The sequence below is a fragment of the Lampetra planeri genome, chromosome 22 (assembly GCF_965212315.1).
Source record: "Lampetra planeri chromosome 22, kcLamPlan1.2.h2, whole genome shotgun sequence".
Classification (NCBI taxonomy): Eukaryota; Metazoa; Chordata; class Hyperoartia; order Petromyzontiformes; family Petromyzontidae; genus Lampetra; species Lampetra planeri.
In genome coordinates this window covers 8,737,168-8,760,157 of record NC_136128.1, presented here as the reverse complement: position 1 = coordinate 8,760,157, position 22,990 = coordinate 8,737,168, and positions in this window count along the sequence as shown.

The following is a 22,990-nucleotide window of genomic DNA, read 5'->3' as shown; positions in this document are numbered from 1 at the left end:
GAATTCGATTGACTCCACATGTGAACTCGCCACCTGTCTTTGTCACGTGATTTTTTATTTAGATATTTAATCTGTACATCTCCCCCCCGCCCCCCCCAGTAATGTTCAATCAGTAGTAATAACGATAACGAGAAGGATATACCAATTTGCAACGTGTACAAGATTTCGCGAAATTGCTAAATCGACGTTCAGTAGCGAACTCCGTCGTGTGGAGCATCGGCTCATCGTTCCTCGTGTGGCAGCCGAAACGAAATGAAACTAAAACTAGACTATTTTATTTCGATTTAAAGCTTTCGTGACTGCAGGGATTCATTTTCTTGGTTCTTTTGGTAAAGTCACGTAGAATGGAAATAATAAAATAATACAAATAAAACATAATAAAATTATATATTTTATTATTTCCATTCTACGTGACTTTACCGAAAGAACCAAGTAGAATGGAAATAATAAAAGAAAAAATAATAAAGCATTATAAAATTATATATTTTATAATGTTATATTTTTATTATTTTATTATTTCCATTCTACTTGACTTTACACAAAGAACCAAGAAAATAGACTATTGTATTTATTTATTTTACCAGGTAAGGCCCACTGAGTTATATAGCTTTTCTTCAGAAGCGACCTGACCACAAATGACAGCTCAACGAAGTGGCTCATCGCGTGGACATTTATAGCAGCCAAATTACTCGAAAAACCGGAGGACCCGGAGAAAAATTCCAAGGAGAGAGAGAACACGCAGATCTCAAACATACAGGTTCAGGGTCGGGATCAGAACCCACGACCTCCTGCATACCAGGGGATGGAGTTAACATCTGCCACCGCTGGGCGAGTGTGGCTTCTTCAGCTTGCGCCTCCTCAATGCGGTCGAGGGGGAGTTTGAATGTTTCGCGTGTGGAGCGAGAGAGAGAGAGAGAGGGGGGGCTGCTCCCTGCGTCGCTTTGGAGACTTGTGCTAGCTTTTTTACCACACAGAGCGCTCCAAAAGATCGCACCGCAGAGGCGCACTTTCGTTAAAGTCACGTGGATAGAAAAATAACAGATCACGACGGTTCGATCGCAACACAAGCAATCGTCATGGGGTGGTTGTTCTACCTGATGATCGAAACGTCGTGATCGATCATTTTTCTACCTACGTGACTTTACCGAAAGAACCAAAGAGTATGGATTCCTGCAGTCACGAAAGCTTCAAATCAAGATTAGATGCGCACTTGTTTGGATGTCGCGTTTTAATTGTCTACCAGCGCTGCGCGCGCACGTGCACACGTGTGCGTTTGCGCATGCGAGAGACAAAGTATGTAAACGGTGATATTGTGAAAAAGCGCACACAGATCAGTGTGCGCGGGTAGCTGTGTGGAGGTGGCAACTAAGCGCAGGACACGGTACCGAAGTTCTGAAAAGAAAGAGTGCTGAAGCGAACAGGACAGCGACATGACGACACGGAGCCTTGTGTGAGGCATCAAAGCCCAACCGTAACTCCGCGCGCCACACGGAGTACACATAAGTGCGACTCAACCTTTTGAAGACACCCCTCCCCCGACCTTCGTATACACTGCCATATTTATGTCAGAATATATCAAGAGGTTTATTTAATTTCAGTGAACAGAGATTTTAAGATGAATACCCCCGAGGCTTTATCAACTCTCTCTTGGTATCACAAAACATTTTCGCTGAGCTTTTTGTTTTACTAAACATAAATGGCAGTTTAGAGTTGTTTATTGCGCTGCAAAGCCCCCACTTATCTGATTTGGTGCGGCAGGCACCGAGTGTGCAGACTTCATCATCAGCCGTGGTCAATCAACTGCTGGATGAAAGCCTCCCCCAATCTCCCACCACCTCTCACAATCCTGCCATTTAACAACAATGCACCTTCTTGATTCTTGGCACTCCCTGCTCGCTCACCATTCAAACCCACACCACCGCTGGTGTATCCAGAGCTGCTGGGGGGCATAGTTTAGATGCGTGGGTCGCGAGAAGGAGATGGGGGGGGCGCGACCATACTTCACCACGCCGGTCAGTGCAGGGTTGGTGAGCGGTAGTGTAGCGGGTAGCGCGCTGCGCTCCGAAATTGGCGACCCGAGTTCGATCCCCTCTCACGGCCAACACCCAGTGACGATTATCTGAACCGGTCCTGAGCCTCCCCTAGGTCGACCCAGCCTCAAATGAGTACATGGTGCGGTGTGTAAACATCACCACCGGGAAGACAAAGGCGGCCGGGCGTGGTTTTGGCCACCCACCCGGGCTTCATAGGTGCTACTTACTGAGAGCACTTTCCCCAACAGTCTGTCAAGGCTATACAGGAGACCTTGGTCTTTGGTGAAGGGAACAAGTCCTGTCTTGCCGAGTACTCGACTATCCAATACTCGAGCTCATCGAACTGCTACACGGTGGTCAAGCTTCTTACGCTCTGGCAAAGTCAGTGCTCAGCGTTAATCCACACGGTTAGTCACTTCTATCTGTGCCTCATAGTGCGGATAAACACAGACGACAGCGACTCAATTTCTGCCACTACTTGATCACTCTTATCCTGCACGAAGCCTCGGTTAATGGGATGGTTTTAGCCTGTCCAGGAGACCACGTCCGTGTGACTCTTACCCGGATAATTGGATAAATATTGTGCCACTCGTGGGTCACGACTCTTATCCGTTGAAAGACTCGCATGGGCTGAACGGAGTGGTGCACGGATAATTCGTGGACACAGGTTCGGGTGTGCGAATAACAGGAGGAATAGCTTATAGGTGGCTAAGAGGACATTCAGGCAATTGCTCATTTCGCATTCAAATTCACAGGAGGAATGGCCCGGTCGTCGTAACACTCGCAATGCCGTGGAATGACCCTTGGTATTCCACGCGCCACTCTCTGGCAATATTCCCTGCAGGAGCGAGCCAGCGGATGTGTCGGAAATTGAAGTGTCAACAGCGTAAACTCGTTGAAGTGTTAGGAGCGGTGTGACCCTGGGCTGTTAATCAATAGGCCATGAAGCCGCCTGAAACCGAATCGCCACGAACGCCCCCGCTCTAAGCCAGATCTCAGAGGGCTAAGCGAAGCTGAGCCTGGTTTAGTGCCTGGATGGGCCAACTCCGAGGCCTGTGAGGTGTTATATGGCTGGGCCTGTGAGGTGTAGCCAGGAGTTGGCAGGGTTTTGGTGCCAAACTCCTCACATACACTCGTGAGTTTTTCCCCACATACGTTTGTTTCCTCCCGAAAGCCAACCACAGAGTCACAGTACGCTGTGTTGGCCAAAGATCCGAACGCAAAACCATCTTAAGATTTGGCAAAGCTTTCCGGGGTAAATAGACCGCGCGCCGTTGCTGTTTTAAATTCGTATCAAGCGCAAGAAAGCTACGGTGTTTACAGTGAAACTAATTATGTTGGTGGTGATACTGCTGCTGCATTGGCAGTGGTGTGCTTGCACAATTGTACATATATACAAATCAAAAAAAAAACTCAACACATTCGTCAATAACACTGTGACCTTAAACGGGAAAAAAATATACAGTATACGTGAATGATGAATAAGTGCGAAAAGAAGTGCCATTGCTCCAAACATCGCATGCTATGTTATATATCTTTTCCTTTTAAGGCCACACGGTGTTATTGACGAATGCGTTGAGTGTTTACAATGAGGGTGAGATGTTAACTACCTCGTCGGCTATACAGGCCGTGGGTTCGATCCCGACCCTGACGCCTCTATATTTGGAGTGCGTGTTTCTCCCTGTGGTCACGTGGGATTTGTCTCTACATTTATAATCAACATGTGTTTCGAGTATTTGGCTGCAATACATTTTCACGCGATAAGCCACTTCGTTGAGCTATCCCTTGTGGCCAGGTCGCTTCTGAAAAAGATCGAAATAGCTCAGTGGGCCTTACCTGGTAAAACAGCAATAAAACTGTTTCATAGTTTCGTTTCAAAAGAAATGCATTCATTGGAGCAAATACCGAACAAGGTGTGAAAAAAAATGAAATCGCTTCCACATTTCCGACCCCCCCCCCCCCCAAAAAAAAGACAAAGGATCCCCCGTATAGCCTGTAACAGACTGTTGGGGCAAGTGCTGTTAGCGAGCACCTATAAAGGCCGGCACGACACACAAGGGAGTGGGCGGCCAACACCACGCCCGGCCGCCTTTGTCTCCCTAGCGGCGATGTTAACTACACATCGCACCAGGTACTCATTTGAGGCTGAGTCGTCCTAGGGGAGGCCCAGGACCGGTTCAGATAATCGTCAGCGGTGTTGGCCATGAGCGGGAATCGAACCCGGATCGCCAGGTTCGTCGCGCAGCGCGCTAACCACTACACTGCCGCTCCCCGCCCCCCCCCCCCCGTGACACCCGCATCGATCCATCACCGCTGAACGATATCGGTGAACGAAATTATTCGGAGAAGTCTTTGGCTTGGGGCCACTCACATCGGCGGCACGGGTGGGAATTTGAGCGCAGCCTCCTCCCTGCGAATTGGAATCTCGAGAATTGCCGCACTGATGCCATCGGAACGCTCAAATAACGATCGGACACACGCACACGCGTATACACACAACAAACTACACACAAAAAGCAGTTCTAAGGAAATTGGTTTTCAATCAAAATGTTAAAGTGCATAGCTCCAGTGACTTCCTAATGTCGGAAGGAAGAGCGTTCCTGATGGCAGCAGAAGCGCTGCAGAAAGCGCGCGATGCAAGTGACCGTCTTTGTTTGGTGTCCGACTTTGACTTTAGGAGTCTCATCAGCAGGCTGTGGCCTGGTAAACAAATGTGACTGGGTTGCACGATGTGATGAAGCCAGAGCACTTCAAGAACCAAAGCGGGGCCTGCTCAGTGCCGTCCAGAAAATAATGCAACGTTTTTTTGTTTTAAATGCATTTGCGGTAAAAAAATAAACGAGTTATGAACGTTGCACTATCAACAATGATGTCACTGGATGTTTCAGTAGGCTCGCCATGGTGCAGTCAGACGACAATACATTCGTACGACATCAGGGTCTACAACACACGCATCACGCATTTTGCAAACGATCGTTGTATCGTGATTCGCGTTGCTCATTGCATGTTTTTTTCACACGGTGTGTTTCATTGCTTGAAAAAAAAGTACGTATGAAATAAGCACGAGAATTAGAGTTAAGAAAAAAAATTGCTGTTACCCATTGAAACGCTTTGCAGAATGTTTTCCAGACTAATTAGTGGCACCGATGGTTGGTTACATGACATCATCATTTATTTTCGTTTCTTTAAATATTCAATTATTCCTTGTGTCTACGTTTCGCTTCAAACTCGGGCAGCAATCAGTTGGAGCTTCGGCTGATGCCCCACTAACGTTACGGGACAGATCCGGGAACCGAACCTTTGGAAACCGTGCCAAAAATGTCTCAGTGGCAGCGACGAAGCTCTTCAAAACAGCACGCGGGCGCCGCTTCGAATTGAATGACGGAGATATGAGGCGAGGCGAGGAGAGGGGAAGGGCTGAAGAGACTGTCGCGTCTCAGACTTGTCGTGGCCTTCGCTCATCGAGACCGCCGTTCGTGCCAGGAGATGACTCCGCTGCTGCTGCTGGCGAACAAAATGCGAGTCCAACTCTGGTGGATGACGCAAAGCCGCCCGCTACGTTTCTTTCACTGCCAATCAGTCTCAACATACCGGCTGTCATTCATCCATACGGAGGATTGACCATTAATCTAAACATCAGCTACGGTGTGTGTATATATATATATTTTTTTAAGAAGGCGAAATTAACGGCAACGTCTCCATGGCGTCCTGAAACTGTTGTGTTCACCGCGGCCAATTAAGCCAGCTCGGAGGGAGAACAAAACCACCCACATGTTTTAATCGTACACTATTTCACACTCTGAGCGCACGATGGGAACTGCATTTATTTCCGTGGGGGGGGGGGGGGCATGCAGTGAATTCCAAGCACGGAATAAGGAGTGGCGGCGATGGGGAGGAAGAGCCCTGGCATCAGCAGACTCGGAGTAAAACAAAGGACCAATCAGTCACTCGCCTTCATAAAGGCCACTCTTCACCAGCTGACAAATGGCTCAATGGGCAAGCTGTGCGAGCTTTCTGCTGCTTGCTTTTCGCCCCCTATCTCTTTCTCTGCCGCATCCCAAGCCCCTGGGTTCTTTGTTTTGTTTTATTTGCAACCTTTCATCCGTGGACTCCAATTAGCTCCTTTTCAGCCGCGTTCCGTGATGGGATTACCGGGGCCCTTAATGCCACAAAGTCAGAATCTTTCTGCCATTTCAAGGCAAACGCAGTGCTTTGAGCCTGTGTGCATATGTGTGTGCCTATGTATGTGGGTCGGTACACGTCTTTGTGGGAGCGGTGGTGCAGCGGTTAGCGTGTTGCACCTACGACCCTTGGCAGACCCGAGCTCGATTACCGTCCATGGCACCGGTGACGATTATCTGAACCGGTCCTGGGCCTCTCCTAGGTCGACTCAGCCTCAAATTAAAACCTGGTGCGGTGCGTAAACATCGCCACTCGGGGAACAAAAACGCGGCGAGGCGTAGGGTTGGCCACCGATCACCTCGCGTGCTGTGCCAGCCTTAATTAGGTGCTTGCTAACAGCATTTGGAAGGACAATCTGTTCAGGCTGTACGAGGAATATTTTTATGTCCGTGTTTGTATGTTAGAGAAACAACCCTTGTCCTATTCCCGGCTGCAATGCACAACACTGACAGTAATCGGCATCTTAAATCGCTGACATGTATGCTTTAATGTATGCGTTCATGTACAATATGCGTCCATGTGTGCGTTCATGTGTGCATCTGTGGACTGATAGATGCTCCCCGAGCATAATATGTCCTGACGAGTCCTGCATTTGTGCATATGGTAACCATGCGGGCGTGTCTGAGAATGGCTGCATGTTTGGCAGGAGAATGCCACCTCTCCTAGCATCGCACCCTCCCCCACTCAGCCATCTCGCCAGCCATCCATCCAGATCGACAACCATCTATCAAGCCAACCAGCCATCGATCCATCTATCCATCCAGATAATCAGTCAGACCATTTACTCACCCAGCCATCCAATCATCCAGCCACCCAACCTAGGCGCTTGCCATGCAATCATCGATACTGCCAGCTCGCCAGTCATTCATCCGTCCAGTAATCCAGCTCGTCCACCAGTCATCTATTCATCCAGATATCAATACAAATAGCCATAAATTGAGCCATGAAGCCATACATTGAACTATCCTTTGTGCCAGCCATTGATTCATCCAGTAAGCCAACCTTCCATGAAGCCAACCACCCATCCATCTGGACGACCAGTTTACCAGCCATTTGTCCAGCCATCCAGCTATCCATCTAGGTATGCAACCATTCATCAATCTAGCCATACACCCACCCTTCCAGCTATCCACCCATCCAGCCAGCTCTCCGTTCTCCCATCCACAGCATTCACCCAACCCGCCCACCCACCCCGTTCGGGGCCCCCACTACCGGTGTTGCCAAGCAGAACCGCACGTCTTCAGAACTGCATCCATCTCCACGGGAGTCGTGCGACCGCCGCGTAATTGCGTAGTCGAATCCTCCGGCCGCAAAGGGGATGCGAGCAAACAGACCGCCAAGCGGCCGCGGACGAAAATATCCACATCGACCACCACCCGGCACCACCGCCAGCAGCAGCAGCACCAGCAAAGCTCGAGCCTGGCCCAAAGCACACGCGTGCGAAACCGCTCATCCGGGAGCCGGGCGCGACGCGCACTCTTCGCAAAAAACACGCCGAGAGTAATCGCGACAATGCTGCGCGGGGCCATCGGCCTTTATTTTGGAGACATTTTGTTGATGTGCGGCCTTGCCTGTGGTTGTCATGTCCCACAGAGAGAGAGAGAGACACCGGGGACGTGCGGTGGGCGGTTGGCTCTAGGGCATTTCGGCAGCGAGCTCCATCCCAGGTTTTCCAACCAATAAAATCCACGCAGCCTCTCGCGAGGCCAGGTCTGGCAACGGGCCCAGCCCACTGGTACATTGCACATCGCCGCGGCTTTCTCAGTGCACTATAATTAATCCATTAATCTATCACCTGCGCCTTTGATTACAAAACCCGAGGCGGAGCTCACTGCCCGCCTGCACTGGAGCCGCCGCGCGTACTTTGCAGACTGCGTCTTCTGCGCGGACTCGGTGACCAATCACAAGGGCAGCTCAAGCAGCTACCAATTTGTTATTTTACAAGTAGACAAAAATGTATATTCTCCTCCCCTCCAACCCCGTCCTTACCCTCGAGGGTTATCCGAGTTAAGGAAGTGGACACCAGGGATGTCGAGTGGAATGAAACGCACCGACGGGTAGGTTCAAAACATAACACGTTGGTAATAATCATTGCATCTCTCATTGCATCTCGCATTGCGTTAATTCCCATGCGCGCCCTTCTGCACACACACGAAACGTTTGGTCACCAAGATACTTTTGGAACTAAAATAAAAAATATATAGGCTCGAAATTGGCCAGTATACACGACGGTTACGCCCTATATGCGAGCACTTCTCAACACGGAAAAAGAAATGACACGCGAGTGACCTATTCCAACGCCGCAGAAGGGAGGTAGCGGCAGTGAAACGTGGGCTGCAGGACGAACAGCTTATACACAGCCTATATACTGGGGGGGGGGGGGGGGGTGAGGGCTTCTACATTTACATTGCGACCACTGCGTCCGCATAAATAAAACATAGCCTGTGCCGGTGTGCTCGTAGGTTGTTAAGGACATCACGGCGGACCACTGACATTTCATGCATTCATTCAATCCTTGAGCACACGTTGGGAACGAGGCCCGCAGGGGGACCGGAGCTGGTGACCACGTGTCACCACCAGCCAAGAGGAGGAGGTGTGGTGGCAGTCTTGTCAGCAACGACTGGAAGGCGAGAGAGGGCCTCTCACTTTATTCGTAAAATGAGCGGTGAGTGCAGTGGTTGAGCGCACGCCGCTACGAACGCGGCCACTGCTTCTGAAGCCAGCGGCTTAGTGGTGTCTGCACCGGCGCTTGGTGTCTCAATTATTCCCCCCCCCACTCCCCCTTCCACCTTCGTCAATCCGTAAAGTGACCAGCATGGTGAAATATGGTCAAACAAACCCCGTGACCGACACGGCCTGGGGAGGCGTTCCTCAAGCGGTGGATTGACGAAAGGACTGAAACTGTACAGAAGTATAGTCCATGTATATTAGACATATATTAGACATATTTTAGACGTAATAAAAGTATCCCCATGTAGAGCCAACACACGCTGCTAGGGCCAGTGCTGTTAGCGAGCGGGAGGTGGTTTGATCAGCACCACGCCCGGTCGCCTTTGTTTTCCCGTCGCTGATGCCTATGCGCTCCAAAAGGCATTCGTTTTAGGCCGAGGTGACCTCGGGGAGGCACGGGATTGACTCGGATGTTTTCCACTGACGGCGAAGAACTCGGGGCACCGGGTCCATAGCGCAGTGCGCTAACCACCACCAACACTCCATCCCCAATAAAGACAAAGATCTACCCAGTATAGCCTGTAACAGACTGTTGGGGCAAATACTGTTAGCGAGCACCTACGAAGGCCGGCACGGCACACGAGGGGGTGGGTGGTCAGCACCACGCCCGGCCCACCGCCTTTTGTCTCCCGAGTGCACACCGCACCAGGTACTCATTTGAGGTTGAGTGGACCTAGAGGAGGCCCAGGACCGGTTCAGATAATCGCCACTGGGTGCTGGCCGTTAGCGGGGAATCGAACCCGGGTCGCCGTGTTCGTAGCGCAGCGCGCCTACCGCTACACTACCGCTCCCCGCACACACGCACATAGTCTCCAACCACCCACAACCCACCCTCCCTCCATGCAGGGCTGTAAGGAAATCATCCCTATGCAGCTTCAATTGAAATATTCAGCTCCCTCCTATCCCTTTCTCCCTCCGTCTCGCTGCGTCTTCCTTTGACACTCATTCTCTCTCCATTCCTCCCGTCCTCACACACACGGGAGAGAAAGCGCACATTTACAAAGGGAGAGACCACGCTTCCATCATCCTCGTGGACACAGGGGGAGGACATTCAACGAATCTCCTTTTGAACCGCGGCGCGGCTCGCGGTTTAGGGAATACAACTTATCCGTGGGCCAGTCTGATTTCATTTCAAAACAAACAAGCAAAGGGGCTTTGGCAGAGGAGAGATGTGCAGGTCACCAGGCTTGCTTTCAGTCGTTGCTTGAACGTCATTTATACACGTGGATGGGCAGACAGGTGATGAGATTGGTTGGGGAGAAAAAAAAACACGATCACAAGGACACACATATGACAGAAATTCACCCCACATAGCCTTAACAAACCGTTGGGGCAAGTGCTGTTAGCGAGCACCTATTAAGGTCGACAAGGGACACGAAAGAGGCGAGTGGGTGGCCGCATCGGTCTCCCCAGTGCTGATGTTTACACACCGCACAAGGTACTTTTGTTTAAGGCTGAGCCGACCTAGGGGAGGCCTAGGAGCGGCAATCGAATTCGGTTTGCCGGGTTCGTGTGGGTGTACGTTTGACTTCTTTCGCACCGTACGTCGCCAACTGCACTAAATTGGAGGTGGCAGTTGCCCTAACCACACACTTGCACGCACTCACGGAACAAGACACGGAATATGTTGTGTTTAATGTGGGATTTGGCGATGGAATGGGGTTTGTGTGGCGGTGACACAATCGTTAGCGCACTGCACTTCGAACCCGGCGGCCAGAAGAACGGAGCTGAGACCCCAATTTTCAAAAATCCACAATGATCGTAACAACTGACTGAGGAGGTGACATATCCTTGCGCACCAAGGCAATGCGGTAAAGCCCCACGTGGACTAATCTCCAGCTGTTTCCATCTGTTTGGGGGGTAATAAGAGTGTTGCCCACCTCGGATGAGTGGGGTTTTTCCACTTCGCTCTCACGTGTATACCAACACTCGTTAATGGGATGAAAACATCTGAACATACAGGGGACTACAGAGCTTGGGCGGTTGTTGGTAGTGCCGGGCTCACCACCGTGGCTGCTTGCGTTGTCCTCTTTCTCTTTCTCTCTCTCGTGTCGAGAGTAAGTGGTGGCGTGTTACAAGTTAACATTAATTCATAATCATCATTATGATCATACATTTAAAATACTAAATTATGCTTCCGAGAAATATGAACAACCATGCCGTTTAGATCGCAGTCCCGTAATGCGCTGTGCAATTCGCTGCGAGGCCATTTCTCCAACCCACTACTGGAAAAAAATGTCTCCTCGCTGGTAAAAAAAAACAGTTGTTGTGGTGGATGTTCAAAAAATTCCGCCCTGCTCAATTACGGGGGTAATTGGATTTTATAACAGTTGACTGAAACGCACACACACACGCGTACACGAATGCGTACTGCTGTGTGTTTACATGCACAGTATATGCAGGCATCATCCATTATTAAAGCATTGGAATTATACAGCTGTTTCAGCTCGATCGATGAAACTGCAAGGATTCCCCCATATAGCCTCTCACGTACTTATTGCGATCAAGCGCCGTTAGCGAGCACCTTTGCAGGCTGGCACGGCACACGAGAAGGTGGGTTGTTGACTAGCCACCACGCGATGTTTACACACAGCGCCATGTCCTTATTTAAGGCCGAGTCAACCTAGGGGAGGCCCAGGAGCGTGGCCGGCTCAAACATCCGCCATTGCTATCGGGAACCGAACTCGGGTCGCCGGGTTCGTAACGCGGTGCACGCACCACTGTGCTAGGCTCCCAACGTAAGACATGACACAGACACACACACACACTGCGCTACGATTTCTAGAGTCTCCACCTCCACGCCGCGCCCCCCCCAGCGAAGAGAGCCCCCCCCCCCCTAGGATGCAGCTCATCTCTGAAGCTTCCAATTAAAGCAACGAAAAAACAAAAAAAAACCCGTCTGTACATAAAAAAAAATCTGAACACGTTGCCAACATGTCGCTGTCCAATTATAATTCCTTAAGTCAACTGGATGGTACCGTTCATGCAGAACACGCCGCTATGTACTGGTACAGGAAGGCCTCGTTATGTAGGATCTGTCGTGCCGACGAATTTTTTATTTAGTTTCCGCGTTTTTTGTTGTTGTTGTTGTTTGGCAAATCCGCAAAGCAACAGGCGCCCCGCGCGCGTAGCATCGTAAAATTCTCTCGGTCGAGAGAGCCACCGAGCCCGCCGTTACTTCTCATCGATCCCCAGCCGCCCGCACTTGATGCCATTAAAACCTTGCGTTTATCGTGTGCGGCGCGATCAATATTGAGATAAATCAATAGCCCAGTTCCCCCCCTCCTCCCCACCGTGCTCACCACCCACCCACTGAGATTTCCAGCCAACATCGGGCCAAGTGTCATTTGAGCTCCGTTCCTTCCTCTCGGTGTCCCCCACCACCCCTCCCTCCTCCCCTGTCCCCCCCCACCAACTCTGCAAACACCACCGGCCTCAACGAACCCCGAGCACAATGCCCGAAGACAAAGCTCGACTTGAATCAATACGCTTCTCCTCTCTGCCTCGCTTTACATCACTTGCAGTTATTATCAAGCAACAACGCTGGGCGACGAGGATGGAGGTGGAATAGGGAGGCAGAGGAGGGTGAAAAATGGAGGAGGATAAGAGAGAGAGCCCTGGAGGGGAAACGTTCGGCCAGCAGCGTGGGCATCTTCCGCGCTCTGGTCGGAGCCAGGGTGTGTGGGCTGGAGTTCCGCCATGCGTGGCTGACCCACGTCGTGCCGGCCTTCAAGGAGCAGTGGGCGATGGAAGAGGTCGTGTGCTCGGTGGCAGATGATGGGGAGCTCTGCATGCAGTTATGAGCTACCCGTCGGAGGCCGTCAGACTGCGAGAAGGGCTGGGTGCAGAACGAGAGTGAGCGAGAGAGTGAGCGAGAGGTGGGGGTTTACATAAAGCAAAGTTATTAAAAAAATAAAATACGAAATGATGAACGAAGCAAAGTGCCGAATACACCGAGCACCTTCTTGTTTCCACTGATCGTAAAAAAAAAAGAGAGAGAATGAGAGATGGAGGAGGAATAACAAGGAGAGAGAAGGAGTGTGGAGACTGCAGGAGGGTAGAACGGATGGAGGAGGTGGAGACTGGGAGAGGGAGGATGGTGGACGAGGAAAACGGAGGAGCGACGTGGTGGGCGGAGGAGGTTGGAGGGACGATGTCTCTGCTCCTGGCTGCAACTCAAAGGGCACAGATTCCCCACACGGCCCATGAGTAACGAACGTTCCTCTGCGAACGTAACAGCAGACGCGTGCTCTCTCATGAGGGTCAAAATCATGAACAAGATGCCTCCACAAACCGCAAATGAGCATGTGACCGAGGTGTCAATATTCCAGAACGATGCCCGTTGCTCTTGTCACTAGGGAGCGTGAAATGTCGAAGAGCAGCAGTGTCTTGAACGCTGAATCGAATGACCCATGATGCCAGGCTAACCATGGTATTTACCGTATTTCGTGGATTACAAAGGGCACTTGATTCCATGTGTTTTAAAGCAGAAGTTGTCGGTTGCGTCTTATATTCTGGTTTGCGTGTGACCAGATTTGTAGAACTTTATTGACACCGGGCACAAGCGTGGGGTGTGGTCTTTACTTTTCGGAGCATCTTGGAATATGGAAACACGGTACTGGTCACATCATTGTCACCTGCCATAGGCAATGCACAATCTCCACCACTGCTGCTGGACCTTAACCATTGACAATTCGTGTGTTTGTCTGCGGTAACATTTTGGATACCAGGAGTCATTGTTTGCGGGTAGGTGGTAGATGAAAAAATGCTGCCAACATCAACCCCTCTCCCCATATAAACGTTCATGTCCCACACTAGTGGCCCCCACCTGGGTAGGGCATTGAACCCAGTTCTCCCCCCCCCCCCACTTCATTCAGTCCCGCCGCACCGAACTCGGCCTGCTGCTGTTGCTGTTCATGGAAATTTCCCCCCCTCCCCTCCACCATTCTGTGATTGGCACTTTGCTACCGGGGCTCGCGTTGAGTTGTATTTTTTTTAAAGATGTGCCAACATCACGCTTTGCCCCCACGCATCGATGCAGATAGGATGTGTATTTTTTAAACCCTTTATATTAAGTTCACTTGCTTGCGCGCTTACGACCGTACAAATCTTTCGGTCGTTTTTTAACCCACTTCCCGTGATCCAATCGAGCTGACATTTTGCACACAGACTCGTTGTGCGTGAAAATTTATTTTCGTGAAATTTTTATTTCAAAATTTTCCACTTTTTAGGAAAAAAAAAATGTAATATTTAATTTAAAATACCACTGTGATAAAAATGAAACTCTTACACAAGAAAAACAGAAATGAATAATAAAATAAAACCGATGCCACGCATATAAAGGATTTATAGTGAAAAACGTTGTTTTTACGGGTTAATTTTTTGTTTGCTACCACCGTGTAGCCCCAACAGTCGCGGTCCGGTCACCGTGACTTTCGCCCGCGTGATTCACACCCAAGTGGGCAGATTTTGGGCCGCGTCCACCGGGTTTGACCGGACGGACGTTCCCTGCCTCCTCGCGTAATCCGCGCACGTGATTTCACGGGGAACAAACGGCTCTCGTTTTGCGCCTACTCCCCAATCTGGGCCTCGCGCGATGGACATGGCACCAAAGGGACGTCAAATTCATTGGCTGCCCTCCGCCGAACGGCTTTGCCGCCTGCTCCATGCGCCATACATCGTCTCGTGGAAGCGCCGAGACAGGCCCATTGATTTCACATAAACTCCGCGGCCACAATATACTTTGTGTGTTTAGTAATTACAGGCTACATGACGAGTGTAGTAAATCTGACCTGTGCCCCGGCGGACGGTATTCACGTGACGGGCACACGTGCGTAGCCGACCGCGCTAATCGGTCGGGCTGCGAGCGGTGTGAACGTGCAAGACGCACGCAACGAGAGAGAAATTCATTTTTAATATGTTCGTACTACGAAGTAGACTTCAACAAATAGTATATATCGGATTATATATGAGCATGAATGTGTTTTTTTTATTGTTATATTCTGTTATTATTTCTAAAATATGCCTTAGGACCCTTTTTTTAACGAGGGTTGAACAGCATTGTGATGTTCGGTCCATTACATTTTTGAGAAGATGTATACATAATCAGAATAATGTTTTATTACAGCCATTTGACAATCCACTGCTGGATGAAGGACTACCCCCCACCACCCTTTACCACTGTCATCGTGGTGGTTGTTTGGACATTATTCACTGCGCTGTTGAACGCAGCTTGGCGAAGAGAGGGTGCAGGAACAGCGACAGATACCGTTCAGCACCGAAGAGTGCCGTGCCTGGAGATCAAACTCGGGTTAGCAGGCTCTGTCCACCGCACCGCCGCTCCATACAATACATATGTAAAGAATACTACAAACGAACATCTTTAGCATTGTATGAAAAGGGAAAGCGATGTTCAAACAGCTCTCATAATATTTTTGGGTCTTTCGGTAAAGTCACGTAGATAGGTTCAAAGAAAATTTTAAATAACAAAATAAATATTTTTCTGTTATTTTCTTTAAACCTATCTACGTGGCTTTACCGAAAGACCCAAGAATAGGAATTCCTGCAGTGATGAAAGCTTTAAGTCAAGCTCTAATAATAAATTACCACGTGTCTTATTGGATGTACAGTTATACAAGTGTAAACTGAATTATATATTTTCAAAAACCCCGTATGATATGAACAGTGAGCACCACTCATTAAAATTATCTTAAAGCCATACAATGCTTGCAATACCATCACAAGCATCATTAAAATTTCGCATGACCAAAGCACTTGATACGGTGGATCAGCTGAAAGTGGGCACGTGCACAAGTGTGCCTTTAATTGAGCCGAAGAGCCTAGCGTAAATCTGCCTGGCTAAAGGCACTGTTAACTCAAGTGGCTGAGCCATTACCGATGAAAATACCCTGGGACTATGGGATCTGCGATGCCGTGCGTAAGAGGTGGTAGGCACACGCAAACACACAACTATCCCCGCGGAAATGTAAAATAAAAAATGCTGCGCGCTAGCAGCGCTTCTGAAGACGGGCACGCAACGCGAGAGGGTGCATGGTAGGGGCTGGACGATTTGGGGAAAATATCTGATTGCGATTTTTCCGACAGATACTGCGATTTGATTTGCGATTACATTTTTACAAGTCAAGCTTCAGTTCAATATTCACTGTGTAATAGATTTAAAACATTTGATGGAGCATTACCACAAGATACCGTCAAAATATGAACTGCTCTATATATTCTAATGCAACTTCAAATATATGAATTGCTATCAACATGTATTTATTAAAATGTTATAATTGAAATAGAACAATCAAACACAGAACAATTGTTAAGTTAAATAAATAAAGTTATAATAATAAAAAATAAAACAATTCCAATGAGAAAGTAACAGGACTTTTCAAATCGCAAAAAATCTTAGCCTTTGTGATTTGCTAATCGCATTGTTTCAAATTGCGATTTCGATTTGAAATCGATTAATCGTTCAGCCCTAGTGCATGGCCAACACCACGCATTTCCACCCCCAGTGCTGTTGATGTTCAGACACATCACCAAGTACTAATTTAATATATAACAATAGGTTTTACCCTTTCTGGTAATACACCAGTTGTGTTAAGTAGTTAAAACGCCAAACAGAATCCTATTTTGAGGAATCCTGTTTTTCACCCCGAGCTTTAAATGTTCTGATGGTGGCATTGTATTTGTGCTGTTTGTCTTTTGGCGTTCTCTGGTCGAACACTTTGAAGCAAGGCACAAAAGAAAGCTGTCTCTGGTGCGGACCAATCAGTTTCAAAGGCAATGCTTCATATATTATCGGAGCATGTTTGTTTTTGTTTGCATGTTCACCACAAGTACGTGTGTTTGGTTTTTAACATCTTAACACAACCGCTTGATTGCCAGAAAGGGTTACACCTTATTGTTATATTTGAATACTGGCAAGAAAGATCCCATAATCATTGAAGGCTTCGTTGACCTCGGAGAAATTTGTGTCTCCAGCGGCCTCCATACATGGGCGGGACGAGAAGATCGATAAATGTGGAGGAAGCCCCAGGATGACTGGTTCAAATACCGATCTCCACCGATCTTAACCGCGGCTGGGAATCGAACTCGGGTTCATCGTGCAGTGTGCCATCGCTCCGCGCACTCACACACCGAAGGCAAAGATACCCCAATGATCTCGTTTGACTGTTGGACAGAGTTCTGTCGGCAAGCCTCCTGCTAAGACCACCGTGATAAGCGTATGCATACGCAGGCTTGCAGGCACAGCCTTTTTTGTTTCATGGCCAGCTGCGTGGCCAAAAAATATTCTTGGAAAATTTACAAATATGTAAGCATTTAAAATCGCCGTTATCAGCTTAGTTGCAGCTAATTTTTTTCCTTTGTTCAAAGGTCTTCAGTTTGATCAACACTCGGTATTTAAATGAGCCCCACAGCCCGTACGAGGGGATCTCACATTGTATATGGGTTCTCAGGGGCACACTTTACAGCAGTGAATATTGGTGACTGTACTGCGCTGATGAGTCCTAATTACTGTGAAACCAGTCCGCTGTTGTCTGTCGCTGCATCACTGCTGCTGTCAGTCGGTCACATTTGCTCAAATTTATATTAATGGCGATCTAAGACAAGATGACTCAAATTCACTTCTTCGGAAAATGGTAGTAGTGTGTTTAGCAAATGAACAAATGGCTGTGCGCTTCTTACACATTTGTGTCTTATTTTAAACACAATGTACTGCATGGCTCTATGAGCGTATTCCCGTGTGTATGTATGTTGAATTTCTCTCACACTGTACGTAGCCAATCTTGAGTTGAAGCTTTAGTGACTGCAGAAATCCATACACTTTGGTTATTTCGGGAAAATATATTTTTTAAATAAAAAAATAAAATATTTATTTTATTTTATTTCTAACTACGTGACTTTACCGAAAGAACCAAAGTACGTAGCCAACCGTGCAAATCAAATCGGAGGCGCGGGGGAAGGACAAGTGAACAGAAAAAACAGTTCTAAAGAATGAACGTGCTTTCATTCGGCTTACATCCATTCCAATGAATGAGTCGACGATTCCCCAACGGACTATCTGTGCAGTGCAATGCACGAGTCACAACCACTTTGTGGGAGCTTAGCATAACAATGCAGGACTTGCCACCATTGACTCAGGGGATGGGAATAGGAGATAATGCCACTACATCCATGCCCATTTGAGCAGGAAATCACTTTCACTTACTTTGACCATGAACCATGCTCCGTATATAAATTTGCTTGCGAAGAAGAGTTCAGCAAGCAAAGCGCGTGCTTAATTTCACAGTTTTGTTTTTAAGTAGACAAACCGAAGCAGGCGAAATTATTCACATTTCTGCCAAATCGCCTGATGAAGCTGGTTGTAATCACCAGTGAAACAGGATTTCTTGAAAAAAAGAATTCTGTTTGGTGTTTTAACATCTTATTACTATTGGAATAACTGGACAGCACCACTCGGAGCAAAATTTCGATTTAAAGCTTTTGTGACTGCAGGGATTCATCTTCTTGGTTCTTTCGGTAAAGTCACGTAGAAGGGAAATAAAAAAAATAATAGACATATTATAGCATATTATTTAATTATATTATTATATTATTTTATTATGTTTAATTTTTTTGATTTTATTATTTCCCTTCTACGTGACTTTACTGAAAGAACCAAGAAGATAGGAGCAAAACACTGAGTGATTTACAATGAGAGACTCATGAATTATGTAACCCCTGAATAAATATGCGATTCAATGGGACGGTGACGTGGCCCCGTGGCAGAAGGTTTTCCTGCACGTTGCAGAGGTTCGCGGTTCGAATCGAGCGGCCCGCCCCGATGATTACCGCGGGTGTAATAACCACAATAATACCGCTACGCGCCGTCTGCTTCACTCACAGTGGATGTTAAAGATCCCCCTTATGTAGTTCGCAAGAGCAGGCCATTTGTGTGCCGGTGTGAGCTTCCCAAACGAACCGGGGGTCGCAAATTGCTCGATTGAGATTGCAAGCACAGTGGCATGCATCTCCCACGTAAAACAATGCTGGCTAATATCGCAGGTCACTCTTGAAAATGAGACTTTTTCCAAGTCTGTTGAGTTCTCACCTTGGTTCAACAAAATAAACCTTGTGGGTATAACCCAAATACTGAAGTGCAATATTTTGTGTCTCCGTATTTTCAGCGCATAATGCCGGACCACTAACGTGATCCAAGTGACGCAGTGTCTAGTTCCACCACGCTCCGAATTCGTTGAGGTTAACATCAGTCGTGTACGACATCTCAGTTGGTCACGTGTTCCCACCTAGATCAACCTGCACTGACCAGCGCGGTGAAGTATGGCTCACACAACCCATACACGACTGAAACAGCATGCGGAGGCACCTTCATCCACCAATGGGCTCTAAATGATTACGTTAATTTTTTGAACAAACAATGTAGCGGATTACAGGGACTCACATATTTAAAAAAAAACTAAATCCTTTAATGAAAGAGTTATTATCACCACGGGTTCCTTTCAGATGTAGACAACGCGTGTACATTTTCTATTCATTACGCGTGAAAGTACCTTTACGTCCCGAGGAATGAAACGTAAACGTCGCGAGTGAGATAAAGAGCGTGTCAGCCGATCTTCTTCACTTTGCTCCTATCGGGCACCGACTCGAATCTCGCACGTTAACGATCCACCGCATGGGATCATTTGGCGGGTGTCACGATGAAATCAATTCAATGACCTCTTGATGGATTTTTATTTTAGGTTTGTTTTACACGCATCGCATCGCAAGGTGTAAGAATCAATGCATTTCCGTTTATAAGCCAACAATATGCTAACTGATAGAATTGAAGAAGGCGGATTGCTACACGGCATTTATGTATGCGTGTGCAGGGGGCACAGGTGGTGCATTGGCCAGTCATCTCAGTCAGTCGACCCGTGGCACCTGCTGGGTCTGCCCCGTGACCTCCTGCCGGCGGGCGTTCGACACTTCACGTGACCTCAACGTGCACATAGCCTGGCACAAGCGTCGAGGTGACGTCACCGCCACTTAGTGGCGAATGGCGGTTGTTGTTGTTGTTGAACTTATTTCGAAACGTACGTAGCCAACCGTGCTCATTGTAGGTGGCAGGTGCTACCCAAAGGTGTGCTCGCGTGAGACGAATGTACAGGAAATAAGGAGTCAAGCAATAGCAATGCTCGGTGGAAGGAAGCAGCGGCAGAGGGCGACTGAGATGAAAAGACAGGCTGATAGGAGCGGACGCAGAGGTTATATAGAGAGGCGGGGAACGGCAGCTCAATCGTCAGCGACGGATGTGATGTGATGATGGCGATGGGCGGCAGTGGAGGAGGCTGCTGATTGATGTCGCTGCCTGAAGTTTGTGGACTCGGTAGAGGGGTCGAACGGGTGGGAAGAGAGGAGATGGCAGTTGCATTTTTTTTTGTACAAACGAGACGTAATGATGTTGCTTAGAATCAATCTCAATGCGCGCGTAGAGATTGGTAAGGGTTGGGCTCAAGCTTAGACGTAATATTCTCAACTTTCAAACCTCACATATTTGTCATGCCTAATTACCAATTTCCAAATCTGATGGTCACATATATATATATATTTCACAGTCGTGCACTACCGTGTATTTCCAGTGATCATCGTTTCTGGTTGTCATTAGTGTTGATTGCATTAACTCGGCATATAGATCAATGACAACACATCCTTGTGGACTGAATGTCTTTAGTCTTTAAAGCAGGATACAAGCGTCAGCAGTAATTGGGACTATTATTGGCTAAAGAGTCATCGGTGTCTCAGACTTACGGAGCAGCGGCGTAAGTGAAGAGAGATTACCACATTATGTGTCCGGAGCTGGATCAAGGTCTGATGTTTTCGTTTTGGGTTCGGTACCCCGTTGTGCATCCAATTCATTTCGGTACGTATATGCATGTATGCTGAACTTCTTTCGCACCATACGTAGTAAAAGTGCCACGCACTCCATTGCAAATTCACCATGCCTATCAATTTTAATTCTCATGTTTAAACACGATATCACGAAAAGCGAAATCGAAGTTAATGACAAACTTCCACGCTACCTCCGATGAGCACGGCTGGCTACATACGGTGCGAAAGAAGTTCAACATGCATACGTACGACTTTTCATAGTGCTACAAGCCTTGTCGCACATGCACATACACCGGCGTGTATGTGCATGTGCACATGAACGCACGGTGCCGCATACATCCCATGAATGTAGAGCATGCTCACGATACAGGCACCCCAAGCCAGGCCGTATTTTATTATTAATATTTCTCCCAAAACAGCTGTTGTCGGCCATGAGCCAACTTGGCACTCATGGCCAAAAGCGCAGGCGACACGTGTTCTCTTGTACCGTACGCATTCATATATTACTACTTTGCATATGTACCGGACTTTACAATATGCATGGATAATCATGCGAACGCACGTGCGCATGTACACACACACATATCGACAGAGCACATTACCAAGCAGAGGATGGCACGGTATAGACAAAGATCCCAATGTAGGGTTTAACAGGCTGTAGGGGCAAGTGCTGTTAGCGAGCACCTATTACGGCTGGCACGGCACACGAGGGGTGCGTGTGGCCAGAACCACGCCTGGCCGCCTTTGTCTCCCCAGTGGCGACATTTACACACCGCACCAGGCACTCATTTGAGGCTGAGTCGACCTCGGGGAGGCCCAGGACCGGTTCGGATAATCGTCACTGGCGTTGGCCGTGAATCGAACTCGAGTCAGCGGATTCGTAGCGCAGCGCGCTCACCCCCCCCCGTCCACATATCACCTGTGCAGAGGCATGTTGGTGATGGTTAGCAGGATGGCAATGCAAAGGTTGTCAGTTCCATTCGTTCTCCAAGCCCGCGGTAGTAGAAGCAAAGGTCGAAGTTTATAGAATCCCCCCGCCCCCAACCAATCTCTGTCCACCCAGCAGGACTGTGCTCGACTGGACAAAACCATTATTCGTTGATGGGAAGATTCCGTGTGTGTTCCCACCTCTTCCAAGATGCTAGCCAACGTGGGAAATAGACCAATAAACCCCTCCACTAGTGCCTCGATAGATCTTGAACACACGCATGCATACACACGCGCACACACTATAGTCGCATTACTACGCTGTTAAATTCTGAAACATTTATATTTTGCAAGGCCCCACTGATCTACATAGTTCATTTTCAGAAGCGACTTGGCCACAAACGATAGCTGAACTAAGGACCCGGACAAAAATCCACGCGTCCACGGGGAGAGGGGCACGCAAACTCCAAATATACAGCAGCAGGCGAACAGGGTCGGGATCGAACCCACGACCACCTGGATACCAGGAGAGGCAGTTAACATCTCACCACCGCGGCGCAACCCACGCTTAGGATGAGGCACGTGAAAGTATAAACTGCCGGTGGTAATGTCATACGCATATTGATTGTAGCTATGCTATATATATAGTGGCAGAATATGTCAGCTCAAAAGTCCACGCGGGCTGGAGTTCAACTTGCATATGCAATCACACGCACACACACGTGTATATGCAAATCCACGTGAGATGTAAACTAGTGGGTACAAGAGTTTGCATTGGCACATTATCTTGTCCCTTCAGTCATTTCCTTCCCAGTTACTGTCTCACGTTGCGTCCTCCTTTTGTATGATGCGTGGCGCTCTGCCCTATACATCTAAAATATAACGATTACATACGAATGATGCAGCCCTAATCCACATCTATGTATCAATGTACAGCGATGCTACGTACACACATGGGCATATATAATTAATGTTAAGAGCCCTTTTGTCAATTCAACTGAGGGTCGTGGGGAGTTCACCATACTTCACCACACTGGTCATCACGTGTATACCGCACGAAGCACACGTACACACAAAAGACACAGATCCCCCCCCCCCCCCACGTAGCTTTAACAGACTGTCTGGGCAAGTGCTGTTAGCGAGCACCTATGAAGGCCGGCACGGCACACGAGGGTGAGGTGGGGGGGTGTCTAGCCGCCTGTGTATCCTCAATGCCAATGTTTACACACATCACCAGC